General features: G+C 32.2%; 1 pseudogene; it reads right to left on the bottom strand.

Annotated features, from left to right (window-relative positions):
- Positions 1-699: 699 nt before the first annotated feature.
- Positions 700-10,306, bottom strand: LOC131851900 (putative nuclease HARBI1; annotated as a pseudogene).
- Between the last annotated feature and the right edge of the window lie 3,690 nt (positions 10,307-13,996).

Genomic DNA, 13,996 nt, shown 5'->3' with positions numbered 1-13,996 from the left:
ATTTTAACTTTATTTATCTAAAATAAAAGAATTTTTCAAAATAAAAGTAGCCCAAGTTACTCCTTATTACATCAGCTACCTGCCAAAAAAAGTCCCGTCAAAATCGGTCCAGCCATTTCAGAGATTAGCCGGAACAAACATACCGACAGCCAGACAGACAGACAGACAAAAATAGTAAAAGTGGTTTTTTAGTGTATGTACCGTATTTATATTCATATGCATATAGTAAAAAACGGTTATTTCAATATTACAAACAGACACTCCAATTTTATTTATATGTATAGATTAAAATGGTGCAAAAACTGAATCGTAATTTATTTAATTTATTAGGTATCCTGGAAAAATCTGACACATAGATACACTATACAAAGTGTCTGACTGTTTGTTGTGTAAACCACAACAAACAGCTTTTCACTAAATGCATATGTAGTATATAAGGTAATATTTGAAACAGGTGGACCGATTTTGACCGTATTTTTACTCACATATAGGTAATGTTATAATTTAGGTTACTTTTATTTCAGATATTTTAATAAAAAACAAATTGTTCCACATGGACGGAGCTAAGTAACAGCTTGGATATAAAAAATACCATGTCCCTTTAACTATAATTATCAATAAAAGACAAACAAATAATGTATATGTATATTATAAAAACAAAATAAACTATGGACCTATTGACAATATTGTAAATATGCTTTAATTTGTAGAATTGCGATAATTCCACAACCGAACAACGAGAGCTCGTTTAGCAGCTAGACCTTCATTTAAGTCTCTATTAGTACTTATACATAGATTGTGAGTATTACTATCCTCACTCAGTTGCATTGCAACCTCTAATGCAGCTTCTTCTTCATGTAGAGGTGGTATTGGGATATCTGACTTAATGCTGATGTTATATAAAATGATACAAGCATTTATAATACATCAGGTGCATTATAAATGCTTATCAAGCATTTACAATACATCAGGTGCATTATAAATGCTTGTCAAACATTTATAATACATCAGATGCATTATAAATGCCTGTCGAGCATTTATAATCATTTGCTATATCAGGTGTTTAATGAAGTACCCTATGTATAAGTAGGCATCTAAATCTGGCCATCAGAAGCCCAATTGTCCTTTCGTTTACATTCCGTGCTCTCATATGTGAGGCAGTATAATGTGTTGGAGATCCCGGTAGAGTATTGGTGATTGGAGTCATCATGTACTTTCGTAAAGCACATCCAGAGTCACCTAAAAAAGAATGACATTTTATATATTATATTAATTATTTATTTACAAAAGTTTATAAAAAAAGAAACAAAGCACTGTTGATAACTTCATGTCTATATTGTTGAAGTTTAGAGCTCAGATGTAATGATAGGTGATCCCGGTAGAGTATTGGTGATTGGAGTCATCATGTACTTTCAATTATTGTAATTATGTTATATAAAATGATACAATCATTTATAATACATCAGGTGCATTATAAATGCTTGTCGAGCATTTATAATCATCTGCTACATCAGGTGTATAATGAAGTACCCTATGTATAAGTAGGCATCTAAATCTGGCCTTCAGACGCCCAATTGTCCTTTCAATTACATTCCGTGCTCTCATATATGAGGCAGTATAATGTGTTAGTGATCCCGGTAGAGTATTGGTGATTGGAGTCATCATGTACTTTCGTAAAGCATGTCCAGAGTCACCTGAAAAAGAATGACAATATATATATTATATTAATTATTGTAATTATGTTATATAAAATGATACAATCATTTATATTACACCAGGTGCATTATAAATGCTTGTCGAGCATTTATAATCATCTGCTACATCAGGTGTATAATGAAGTACCCTATGTATAAGTAGGCATCTAAATCTGGCCATCAGAAGCCCAATTGTCCTTTCGTTTACGATCCGTGCTCTCATATGTGAGGCAGTATAATGTGTTGGTGATCCCGGTAGAGCATTGGTGATTGGAGTCATCATGTACTTTCGTAAAGCATATACAGAGTCACCTGAAAAAGAATGACATTATATATACTATATTAATTATTTATTTACAAACGTTCATAAAAAAAAACAAAGCACTGTTGATAATTTCATGTCTATATTGTTGAAGTTTAGAGCTCAGATGTAATGATAGGTGATCCCGGTAGAGTATTGGTGATTGGAGTCATCATGTACTTTCAATTATTGTAATTATGTTATATAAAATGATACAAGCATTTATAATACATCAGGTCCCTTATAAATGCTTGTCGAGCATTTATAATCATCTGCTCCATCAGGTGTATAATGAAGTACCCTATGTACAAGTAGGCATCTAAATCTGCCCATCAAAAGCCCAATTGTCCTTTCAATTACATTCCGTACTCTCATATGTGAGGCAGTATAATGTGTTGGTGATCCCGGTAGAGTATTGATGATTGGAGTCATTATGTACTTTCGTAAAGCATATCCAGAGACACCTAATATTAATTATTTATTTACAAAAGTCTATAAAAAAAAACAAAGCACAAGTTGATAACTTCATGTCTATATTGTTGAAGTTTAGAGCTTAGATGTAATGATAGAACATATACAATTATCTTTATTTGGAGGATTAGATTTATCAATATGCATATACAATTATATAAATCTTACACTATATTATAAGTGATCCCGGTAGAGTATTGGTGATTGGAGTCATCATGTACTTTCAATTATTGTAATTATGTTATATAAACTGATACAATCATTTATAATACATCAGGTGCATTATAAATGCTTGTCGAGCATTTATAATCATCTGCTACATCAGGTGTATAATGAAGTACCCTATGTATAAGTAGGCATCTAAATCTGGCCTTCAGACGCCCAATTGTCCTTTCGTTTACATTCCGTGCTCTCATATGTGAGGCAGTATAATGTGTTAGTGATCCCGGTAGAGTATTGGTGATTGGAGTCATCATGTACTTTCGTAAAGCATGTCCAGAGTCACCTGAAAAAGAATGACAATATATATATTATATTAATTATTGTAGTTATGTTATATAAAATGATACAATCATTTATAATACACCAGGTGCATTATAAATGCTTGTCGAGCATTTGTAATCATCTGCTACATCAGGTGTATAATGAAGTACCCTATGTATAAGTAGGCATCTAAATCTGGCCATCAGAAGCCCAATTGTCCTTTCGTTTACATTCCGTGCTCTCATATGTGAGGCAGTATAATGTGTTGGTGATCCCGGTAGAGTATTGGTGATTGGAGTCATCATGTACTTTCGTAAAGCATATCCAGAGTCACCTGAAAAAGAATGACATTATATATATTATATAAATTATTTATTTACAAACGTTCATAAAAAAAAACAAAGCACTGTTGATAACTTCATGTCTATATTGTTGAAGTTTAGAGCTCAGATGTAATGATAGGTGATCCCGGTAGAGTATTGGTGATTGGAGTCATCATGTACTTTCAATTATTGTAATTATGTTATTCAAAATTCAAAATTCAAAATATCTTTATTCATGTAGGTCTATTACAGACTCTTATGATATGTCAAATCTACCGTCAGTTCGGAATGATTTCGAGATGAGAAGAACTGACAAGAAACTCAGCTCGTTTTTTTTTTTTTTTTTTTAATGTTGTACATATTTATAATAATACTATTTCATTTAAATTCAAATTTGGGAGAATAGAGTGACCACCAGCATATGCTATATAAAAAAAAAAATCAAAAAAATCAAAAAATCTAATCAGTGTTCGCAACCAGAACAGACCAGTCCCCACAAGCAGCACCCGTACACGAGTATGACGGATGAGCCAGCCATCATTGCACTCAACCATATTAGAGGGAGCACATCGACCCGGCCCACCACGCCGCCACAAGTTTGAACTTTATAGCGAGCATGACTGTTTCAAGTTACTCCACTACGTCATTTATATTATTTACAGCATAAACTGTACCAATCACAGTTTTCACCCATTACAATATTTAAATTACAATATGTCATTACTAAATTTAGGATAAGTTTCTTTAGTGTTTATTACATTATCTATGTCAATGAGAAAGTTATATACCTCATAACAAATGTTAAAATAATTAAGTTCAAAGTTAAAATAAGTAAGTAATTAAGTCCACGCATTGTAGTCATTCAAGTAGTCGTTTATTTTATAATAAGCTTTAGCGCAAAGTGTATTTTTTACATGTTTCTTAAATTTCCCTTCATTTAAATTCAAAACATTATCGGGCAATTTATTATAAAAACGTATACAATGTCCCATGAAAGATGTACTTACTTTTTTGAGACGAAAACTAGGCATATTTAATTTATTTTTATTCCTTGTATTAAAACCGTGTAAGTGACTATGCTTTGTAAATAAATTTAAGTTTTTACGTACGTACATTATATTTTCATATATATATTGAGAGGGAACAGTAAGGATACCTGTTTCTTTAAAGCGTTCTCTAAGGGATTCGCGACACGGTAAATTATATATTGAACGAACTGCTCTTTTTTGTAATATAAAAATTGATTCTACATCAGCCGCCCTGCCCCACAATATAATACCATACGACATTATACTATGGAAGTAACTAAAATACACTAGCTTCGCTGTTGCAGTATCAGTTAATTGTCTAATTTTTCTGATAGCAAAAGCAGCCGAGCTAAGTCTTTTGGCCAGTGTGAATATATGTGGTCCCCACTGCAATTTATTATCTATTACAATACCAAGAAAAGAAGTCTCATCAACAAAGTCCAAAACATGATCATTCAAACTAACATTTGTCATTACTTGTTTTACATTTGGTAAAGAGAATTTAACACATTTTGTTTTCATTGAATTAAGCGCTAGATTATTTGATGTAAACCAGTTAAGAATATCTTCAAGAGCATTATTTATATTACTAAAATCCTTATTATTTCTTTTCACTTTGAAAATAAGTGATGTGTCATCAGCAAACAATACAATGTCAAGTATATTTTGAAACTGGTATGGTAAGTCGTTTATGTAAACAAGAAAAAGAAATGGGCCGAGGACAGAACCCTGGGGTACACCCATTTTTATATATGACCCCTTAGATTTGCTTCCTTTAATGTCTACTACTTGAATTCTATCGCACAGATATGATCCAATGAGTTCTAAGGACTTTTCTCTACAAGTTGATACATATTTTTCCTACTTATATAAATACCTAACGTTGACCATTCAGCATACTTAGAATTATGGACTTTAAATTTCTTTACTGTAAAATTTTTATCAAAATGATTTTTTATTATATCGAAAAAACGACTATATGATATATTTGGATCAATATTGTCAAATTTTAAAAACTGTAAACTTTCATTTAATTTGATTTTAAATTTCTGTAATTTAAATGCTGTTGTTGGTCTGTAGAACTTATATATAATCTCGTTTTTTTCATTACATGCGAATGTTGCTATTTGTCCGCAATGGTCTGACGGCAATGTATTTATTATAGATTTATTTAAAATACTAAAATTACAATATATATTATCAATACATGTTGCTGTAGTGGACGTAATCCTTGTAGGTTCAAAGGAAATATGATCAAGATCAAAACTTTTAAAAAGGTTTCTAATTTTATTACTTATAGGACTATCAACAAGAAGATCTATATTGAAATCCCCACATACCAAAATAAATTTGTTACTTTTGAATGCTAACTTCAGTACATCTTCCATGGTAGACTCAAATTTTTCATAGTCTGAGTTAGGAGGCCTATACACACATATAATTATGTGTTTCTCTAGTTCTGCACATGATAATTCTATAATGCATTCATTTGAAAGTGCTACAATATCTTTACGTTCTTTCCCTTTAATGTTATTTTTTAATAAAATAATTGAACCACCTCTAATTGAAATTTGCCGAGTAAATGTACTCAATATTTCATAATTTGGTAACTGAAATATCATATTGGACTGTTTTAACCAATGTTCTGTGAGGCATACAATGTCAATATTAAATTTACTTATAAATAATTCTATCTCTAATTCTTTGCCAAGAAAGCCTTGAATATTTTGATGTACTAAATTTAGTTGTGATGGCTTTCTCTTTGTCTGTAACTTAAGTTTAAAGATTCTTGCACAGAAACATTAGTAAAACTACTAAAAACTGTGCAGTCAGGATAAGTACCCGTTATACTACTTATAACAGGATTATGTATATTATAAGCTAACAAAGTAGCTATATGTCTTTTATCAAAATATGACAAATACAAAGTATTTTTAGTCAATGTAAATTTTTTTACAAATTTATTTGTATCAAAACAATGAATGTTGTCATTATAACAGCTCATGTTATATATATGAGTGTTAAGTTTAAAGATATAATTATTTCTATTCTTTGATAATGATTTTGAGTATGGAAATGTACATATTACAAATTTTTTAATTTTCATATTTAAGACAGATTCAAATAAGTTCATCAAATCATTTTGAGTGATACCTAAACTATTTCCAATGAATAACACAATAGTTGTGTATTCAGTATAACTATTTTGATTTTTTAACATTTTATCAACTATATAACTAAATGGGGCATTCGGCATACAATTGTTTTGGATATGTTCGCTCAAACAGTTATTCATGAGCGATCCTAGATTTATTCCTATACTATCTGAATATATTACAGTGTTATTCTTACATGTGTGGTGACTACTAACAACATTGGGTAGTATATTTGTTTGTTCCGGAGTGACAATGGATGTTGATGTACGTGATGTGTAATTGCCCGACATAGTGTTGCAGTCTGCATGTTGCTGTGACAGTTGTTCTGATGTTCCACTTTCACTTCTTGAGTTAAATTCAAGCAATTCCTTCATCACAACATTATGTTTTGATATTTGAAACTGAGCATGTGAGTACTTGTCACTAATAGCATCCAATGATGTTTCCAGTTCTTTTATATGCAATAATAACCTTGTAGTATTTGTATCAAACTGTAATTTATGGGTCCAGAACTGATTTTCATAATATTCTAATTGTTTTTCAAAATTAAATTCTTTTTCTTTTACTAATTTTGATAAGGCAATTTGATTAATTTTGAAAGATTTTCTTAATCTTTTAATTTGTCTGCTTATTTTTCTATAGTTCTTACTATTGTAATTAGTTAGAGGGTACTTTACTCGCTTCTGTTGTACAAAAGGCTTCTGTGTGTCGGAGATAGAGTGGACAGGGTCAGGCTCATCACATACACTTTGTTCGATCAACTCGGCATATAATGTCATAGTCTTTTCTGCTTCTCGGTCTCCCATTTTTGTGGTCAATGTGTTAATTTTATTATATGCTTCGGACAATTCATATTCTAATTCATGGATGCGGTTGAGTGCACAGTCATGAGCATTCCGGCACTGGTCAAAGGAGTCGACAAGAAACTGCAGTTGATCCCGTTCTTTTTGTAAATTTTGAAATTTACAGTCTAATTCAGCCAAGTTTTTCTTCAATATAGTATTTTTATGTACTATATTTGATATTTCTACCTCTCCCTCATCCCGTTCCTGAATTAATTTGTCACATAGTTCCTTCTTGTCTTTTAACTCCTGTAAAGCCTTCTTCAATTTCACATCCAAGTCCTTACTGCGAGTGACCATTTTTACTGGAAACATAGTAAGGATAAAACAGATGAGTATTGAAAATATACAATTTAGTAAGGCTGATTAGGGAGTTAAAATATAAAGATTACCTGACAATTTAATAATTTATAAAGCAATTTTGTAGTTGTGTACTATTTTATATTTGTGTATTAATTATTAATTAAGAAAATATACTAGAAATTGTCAGGGACTACAGTAAAGACAAAATAAACGAATCGTTAGTACTATTATGTAGGTAGTTCGGAGTGTATTTTGTATGTCGCAATTATTGTTAAATATTTCCAATATTTACTTCTAATATTCCTTTAGGAATAAAAGGAGTAAAAAAAATAGGTAAATCTAGATACTTATTTTCCTATAAATAAAACAAAATTCAAGGAATTTGTATATAACAAAAGATCTATAGCATGTGATGAATTGATGACAATCTAATTATTTAGATTAGCAAGAAAGTATTTATATTAAGAGGTAATTTATTGATTAAATAGATTACTCAATCAAAGGTAAACATATAAATAAAAACAATACTTCCCCGGTTTATCCAAAGTTTTTCGAATTTTGCTGCCGTTGACCCCGTTTGACAAGATGACAAACGGGCAAGAATTTCACAAATTAAATCTTGATGAAGTCTTTAACAAACACTGGTACTTATTAATTATCACTAATTATATTAAATTTTATTAAAATACACGATTATTTATTAGTAAAATTAAATTAAAATATAAAAAATGTATCAGCTGTTTGTTTTGACAGCCGGCCGTGGTGTTGCACGATCCAATCTCATATATAAAATGATACAATCATTTATAATACATCAGGTGCATTATAAATGCTTGTCGAGCATTTATAATCATCTGCTACATCAGGTGTATAATGAAGTACCCTATGTATAAGTAGGCATCTAAATCTGGCCATCAGAAGCCACATTCGTTTACATTCCGTGCTCTCATATGTGAGGCAGTAGAATGTGTTGGTGATCCCGGTAGAGTATTGTTTATTGGAGTCATCATGTACTTTCGTAAAGCATATCCAGAGTTACCTGAAAAAGAATGACATTATATATATTATATTAATTATTGTAATTATGTTATATAAAATGATACTACATCAGGTGTATAATGAAGTACCCTATCTATAAGTAGGCATCTAAATCTGGCCATCAGAAGCCCAATTGTCCTTTCGTTTATATTCCGTGCTCTCATATGTGAGGCAGTAGAATGTGTTGGTGATCCCGGTAGAGTATTGGTGATTGGAGTCATCATGTACTTTCGTAAAGCACATCCAGAGTCACCTGAAAAAGAATGACATTATATATATTATATTAATTATTGTAATTATGTTATATAAAATGATACAAGCATTTATAATACATCAGGTGCATTATAAATGCTTGTCGAGCATTTATAATCATCTGCTACATCAGGTGTATAATGAAGTACCCTATGTATAAGTAGGCATCTAAATCTGGCCATCAGAAGCCCAATTGTCCGTTCAATTACATTCCGTGCTCAAAAGCATTGTTGATAACTTTATGTCTATATTGTTGAAGTTCAGAGCTTAGATGTAATGATAATAGTATTCATAATAAAATCATTCTTACCAAGCAACCATATGGATTCATTCGTACTTAAGTCCTCTAGATGTCGCCTTAATGGAAGGTTTGCCTAAATGAAAGAGTCATGCGTAGCTCCACCATAACTGGCATCCACGATTATAATATCCATGTCAGTATTACTAATCTAAAAAGTGTTTATATTACAGATCAACTACATGGATAAATATATAATTAAAACATATGACTGTCTAAGTGTTGTGGTGATTTTAAATATATTTAAGTACATTATTTATTGTTGTAAGTAACTTTTGAGAAATATAAGCTTTGTATATCTAATATCTCTCTCTCTCTCTCTGCCTAGCCATTTCCCATTTCATTTGGGGTCGGCTCTCCTAGTCTTTCTTCGCCAGGTACATCTGTCCCGGGTCGTCGAGTCGGTTACTTCCGTGTTCTTCAGGTCGTTCATGATAACGGACTGCCAAGTTAAAAGGGGTCTTCCTCGTCTCTTTGGGCCGGTATTAAGATGCAGGACTTTTTTGGTCATATGTCCCTCTTCCCTTCTCTTCTTTGTATATCTAATATGTTTTCTTTAAATAGTTTATGATGATTAAACTACATATACCATACTGTATGTACACACACAGAAAGTCTAAATATAGTAATTGAACAAGATTTATTTATACAGAGAAGTTCTACTTGACTGAATCTGCATTCTGAATGTAACAATAAAATAATAATAAAATGTATTAATAAAGATGTGTTTTATTTTATATTTCACTTACCAATTGTAAATTTAATTAATGGTATTGTTTTCTACAATAATACCTGTCTTCTTAGCCAAGTCAGACCTTAGGCTACAATATAGTATCCTAAGTTATAAGAAGAAATGATTTTTGTATTGTTATAAATACATTTCAGGACAGACCATTGAACTTGGCACCCATTTAGATCTCACCTCTTTTGTCGTAGAAGTTAACAATCAAGGCATATATCATAATATTGAATTCGGCTATCATTTCACATTTATGTTTTTGATGACATAACAGTTGTTCGTGCTGGTCTTTGCCTCATACAGGGAATCTATAGCCATGCACTTAAAAAAAAAAGCCGGTCACTTGATCGCATTGCCGCCATTTTCACAAGGTCTCATCAAATAACTAATTCAATATTAAAATACTTCTGTTGTAATTTGCAAATAAAATACAAAAAAGCAAGGAAAGACTATATATGTATTTTTTTTTTTTTAATTTGTTGTTTGGGCTATTGTCAGATGTTTGTAGCACCTGTAGCACTGCGACCTACATATATCTATTGTGCTCGCCCTTTTCAAAGTTCGCTACCTAGACCCGTCAGGGACAAGAATTGAAGGATATTCTTAGGAGCGATGGTTTTCATCTCCTCGGGAAAGAGTGTAAACTTTCCAAAGGAGATATTTCGTTTATGCATGAGTGGGCTACAACCACATAGGATCTGTAGTGGCGTTTCCTCTTCAGTTTGGCAGAATCTGCAAATCTTTGTCTTGCATAGGCCTAGTTTAGCCATATGCTTGTTCAACTTGCAGTGTCCTGTGAGGGCCCTAGTCATCATGCATATGTTGTTTTTACTCAATAGCAACAGTCTATTGGAGTATTTGTTCGAGTAGCCCGATATTAGGGCTTTTGAATGTGTCAATCCGGGCATTTCTTGCCAGTGATTCAGTGACTATATGTGTAACATAGCGACTTCACGAAAAGCGGTGCTGTGTGGTAATTCCGCCGTAAGTTCCCGGGAACGGAACGAAGATTGTGCAGGTTTGGTGACATGGTCAGTCTGCATTATTGATTCTCAGTGCCTATTATTGGTAACACAACAACAGTATACACTCTATCCTGAGCAGATAAAAACCATCGCTCCTAAGAATATCCTTCAATTCTTGTCCCTGACGGGTCTAGGTAGCGAACTCTGAAAAAGAGCGAGCACAATAGATCTATGTAGGTCGCAGTGCTACAGGTTTTAGCACCTGACAATAGCCCAAAACTCCCAATAAAAAAAATTACCCTATAACACCTAAAGATGTTCTTTTGATTTCAGATATAATCTCAAACTTTACACCAGTTTCCAATTAAATAATAAAATAAGTAAGGGAAGCTTGCCTAAACTTATTGTTTCGTCAACATTTTTATTAATTTATATATACGTTTCACACATGCAGTCTAAGTGAATTGAAATGACCAATCACTGACCAGTTTCTTGACTGGTTGTACTATAGCCAATCGTAACAGCAATCAGCTGATCACGTGACAATTTTCGTGATCAGAAGTCTTGTCTATGGATTCGATGCGAGCAACGTAGCTAAGTGTTATAAAATCCAAAGCCAAAGAACCCTATGAACCATCATCATGTTTCAAGTTGTGAAACCTGAAGTGGACAGCAGATCCGAAGTGGAAACCCGAAGAGCAAAACGCAACAAGGAAGAATCGATCCCCGGCTCTTCCAGCGGAATATACGACGATCCGGCTATATGTAAGTAGTGCTTGGTCTATATTTTTTCACAAAGACTGGCGTGTGTGATCGTCTTACATAACCTGGGTCTCCCAAAAGTGACATCGGTTCTACCGAATTGATACACTTATATTATAATTAACTTACGATAGATAAATTTGTAGATGATAGCAATATCTAGCAAGAATAAGTTTATTTGCGGACAACGTTATAATTTGTTTTTCATGCTGCTTTTGTATTGATTTCCGCATGCATCCTCATGTAAAGTGCGAATACTGTAACAACCATATAGTAATTTTTGTAGCTGTGACGTGGTCGAGTGGAATGAGTAGTCATGCTCACTAAAATGTCCAGACATGTGGCGGCGTGGTGGGCCGGGTCATTGGGTTCCCTAAAATATGGTCGAGCGCAGTGATGGCTGGCTCATCCGTCATACTCATGAACGAGTGCTGCTTGTAGGGACTGGTCTGCTCTTATCACTACGATTCATTTAATCCTATTGTGTTTATAAATCAGTGCTGGTAGGTAGTTTGTATACACGTTTCGACTTGTAAAATGTGAACTTACAAGGATTATTTAAAAGAGCAACACACAAGTTCCTTACTTATTCTTCTTGTGATGAGAAAGCTTTCCGAATAAGCGGTAGATTTAAAAAAAAAATGTTGACTATTCAAAAGTGCTTAAATTAAGTTTTTTTGATTAAATGATTTTCTATTCTATTCTATTCTAGGTGGTAATTTTTTCATACATATGTATTTAGTGGGATATGACAGGAAAATAATAATACAAAATAATAACAAATAGTATATTTACAATACATAACAAGTTCACACCTAAAATTAAAAAGCTTAAAAAATATAATATAATAACTAAAATATATTATTAAAAGGGGTCCCTTTAGGCAACGTTCCGAAGATACTGGCAGCGTTCCCTCTTTGAATAGCTAGACTCATTCTTTGTCCAAGGTAGCTGCCAGCTCTTCGGTCTTCTGCAATGTCGACTAACCTTTTCGTTATTTCTTTGAAAAGTCTTATAGCGCTAGGACCCCACGGACCAAGGGTCTCGACACCGAATGGGTTCATATATTATTTACCTATATGTATGTAAGATTTAAATCATTAACTAACAGTATTATTAGAAAAAATACATATAAAATAAATAATAATTAAAAATAATAATTAATAATAGTTTAAAATCATAAATAATTAACTATTAAAAATACAGCGTCCATGATATTCTACAATAAATTCACGGTCTCGATGGTCTGGCGGTTTACCACACTATTATATTTCCTATGGTCGCTGGTTCGATTCCTGGCACATTACTAACATTTGTATCGATCTGGGTGTATGTACATTATGTATGTGTTCATATAATGAAAAATCTATGTATTTATATCAGTTGCCTAGTACCCATAACACAAGCTCTGCTTACCATGGGACTAGATGGCGTTGTGTAAATAGTTTAGGGGTATTATTGTTATTATAATAATTATAATAGCACTAGAAAATAATATTTCTCATAATAATACGCTATCTAAAAAGGGAGTTATCTGATTGCACAAAGATTCAGTGCGTATCAATTTCTATGTTGATTGCCGCATGCCTAATCCTTATTAATGTGAATTTACTTAGAATAACATTTATTTAAAAGAGCAACTCGCAAGTTTCATTCGTTCTTCTCGTGATGAGTCTGCGTTCCGAAAGAGTAGTAGTAAAAAAATATGACTATTCAAAAGTGCTTATATTAAGTTTATTTGAATATAAATTGTTTCTATTACATAAAATATTAAATTTATACATTTTATTTGGTAAACCTATACACATTGATTTTTATGACAAATCAATGCAAAATACGTTTTCCATTTTGCATACTAATATAGTTTCAAGTATTTTTTTTTATTTACCATAAAATTTTTCGAGACTCGGGACTCGAGACCCGTAAATAATAAATATCAAATACGAAAGTTTAAAAATAACTATACTGTAACCCATTCACATTTATGAAACAAAATTAATTGTAAAATTCGTATTTTCATTTTATAGGCTTCTATCTACTCGCCCTTGCTTCGCCCGGGTGTCCATGTATTACACATATAAACCTTCCTCTTGAATCACTCTATCTATTAAAAAAACTGGTTCAAAATTCGTTGCGTAGTTTTAAAGATTTTAGCATATATAGGGACGGACAGACAGCTGCTTTGTTTTATACTATGTAATGATGGGAGAAGTGTAACTTACAATGTGTAACATGTATAAGTATATGTTGTCATTGTCACATATTGCGCTGATCGTGTTAATGGAATGTCACTTTCCACTTATGGGTGTAATAAAATGTGTAACACTGTGTAAGTGTAGGA

This window comes from Achroia grisella, unplaced genomic scaffold (genome assembly GCF_030625045.1).
Source record: "Achroia grisella isolate CSIRO2021 unplaced genomic scaffold, CSIRO_AGI_Agris_v1 utg809, whole genome shotgun sequence".
In the NCBI taxonomy this organism is placed as follows: domain Eukaryota; kingdom Metazoa; phylum Arthropoda; class Insecta; order Lepidoptera; family Pyralidae; genus Achroia; species Achroia grisella.
Note: the sequence above shows the minus strand (reverse complement) of the source record. Positions and strands in the feature narration are given on the sequence as shown.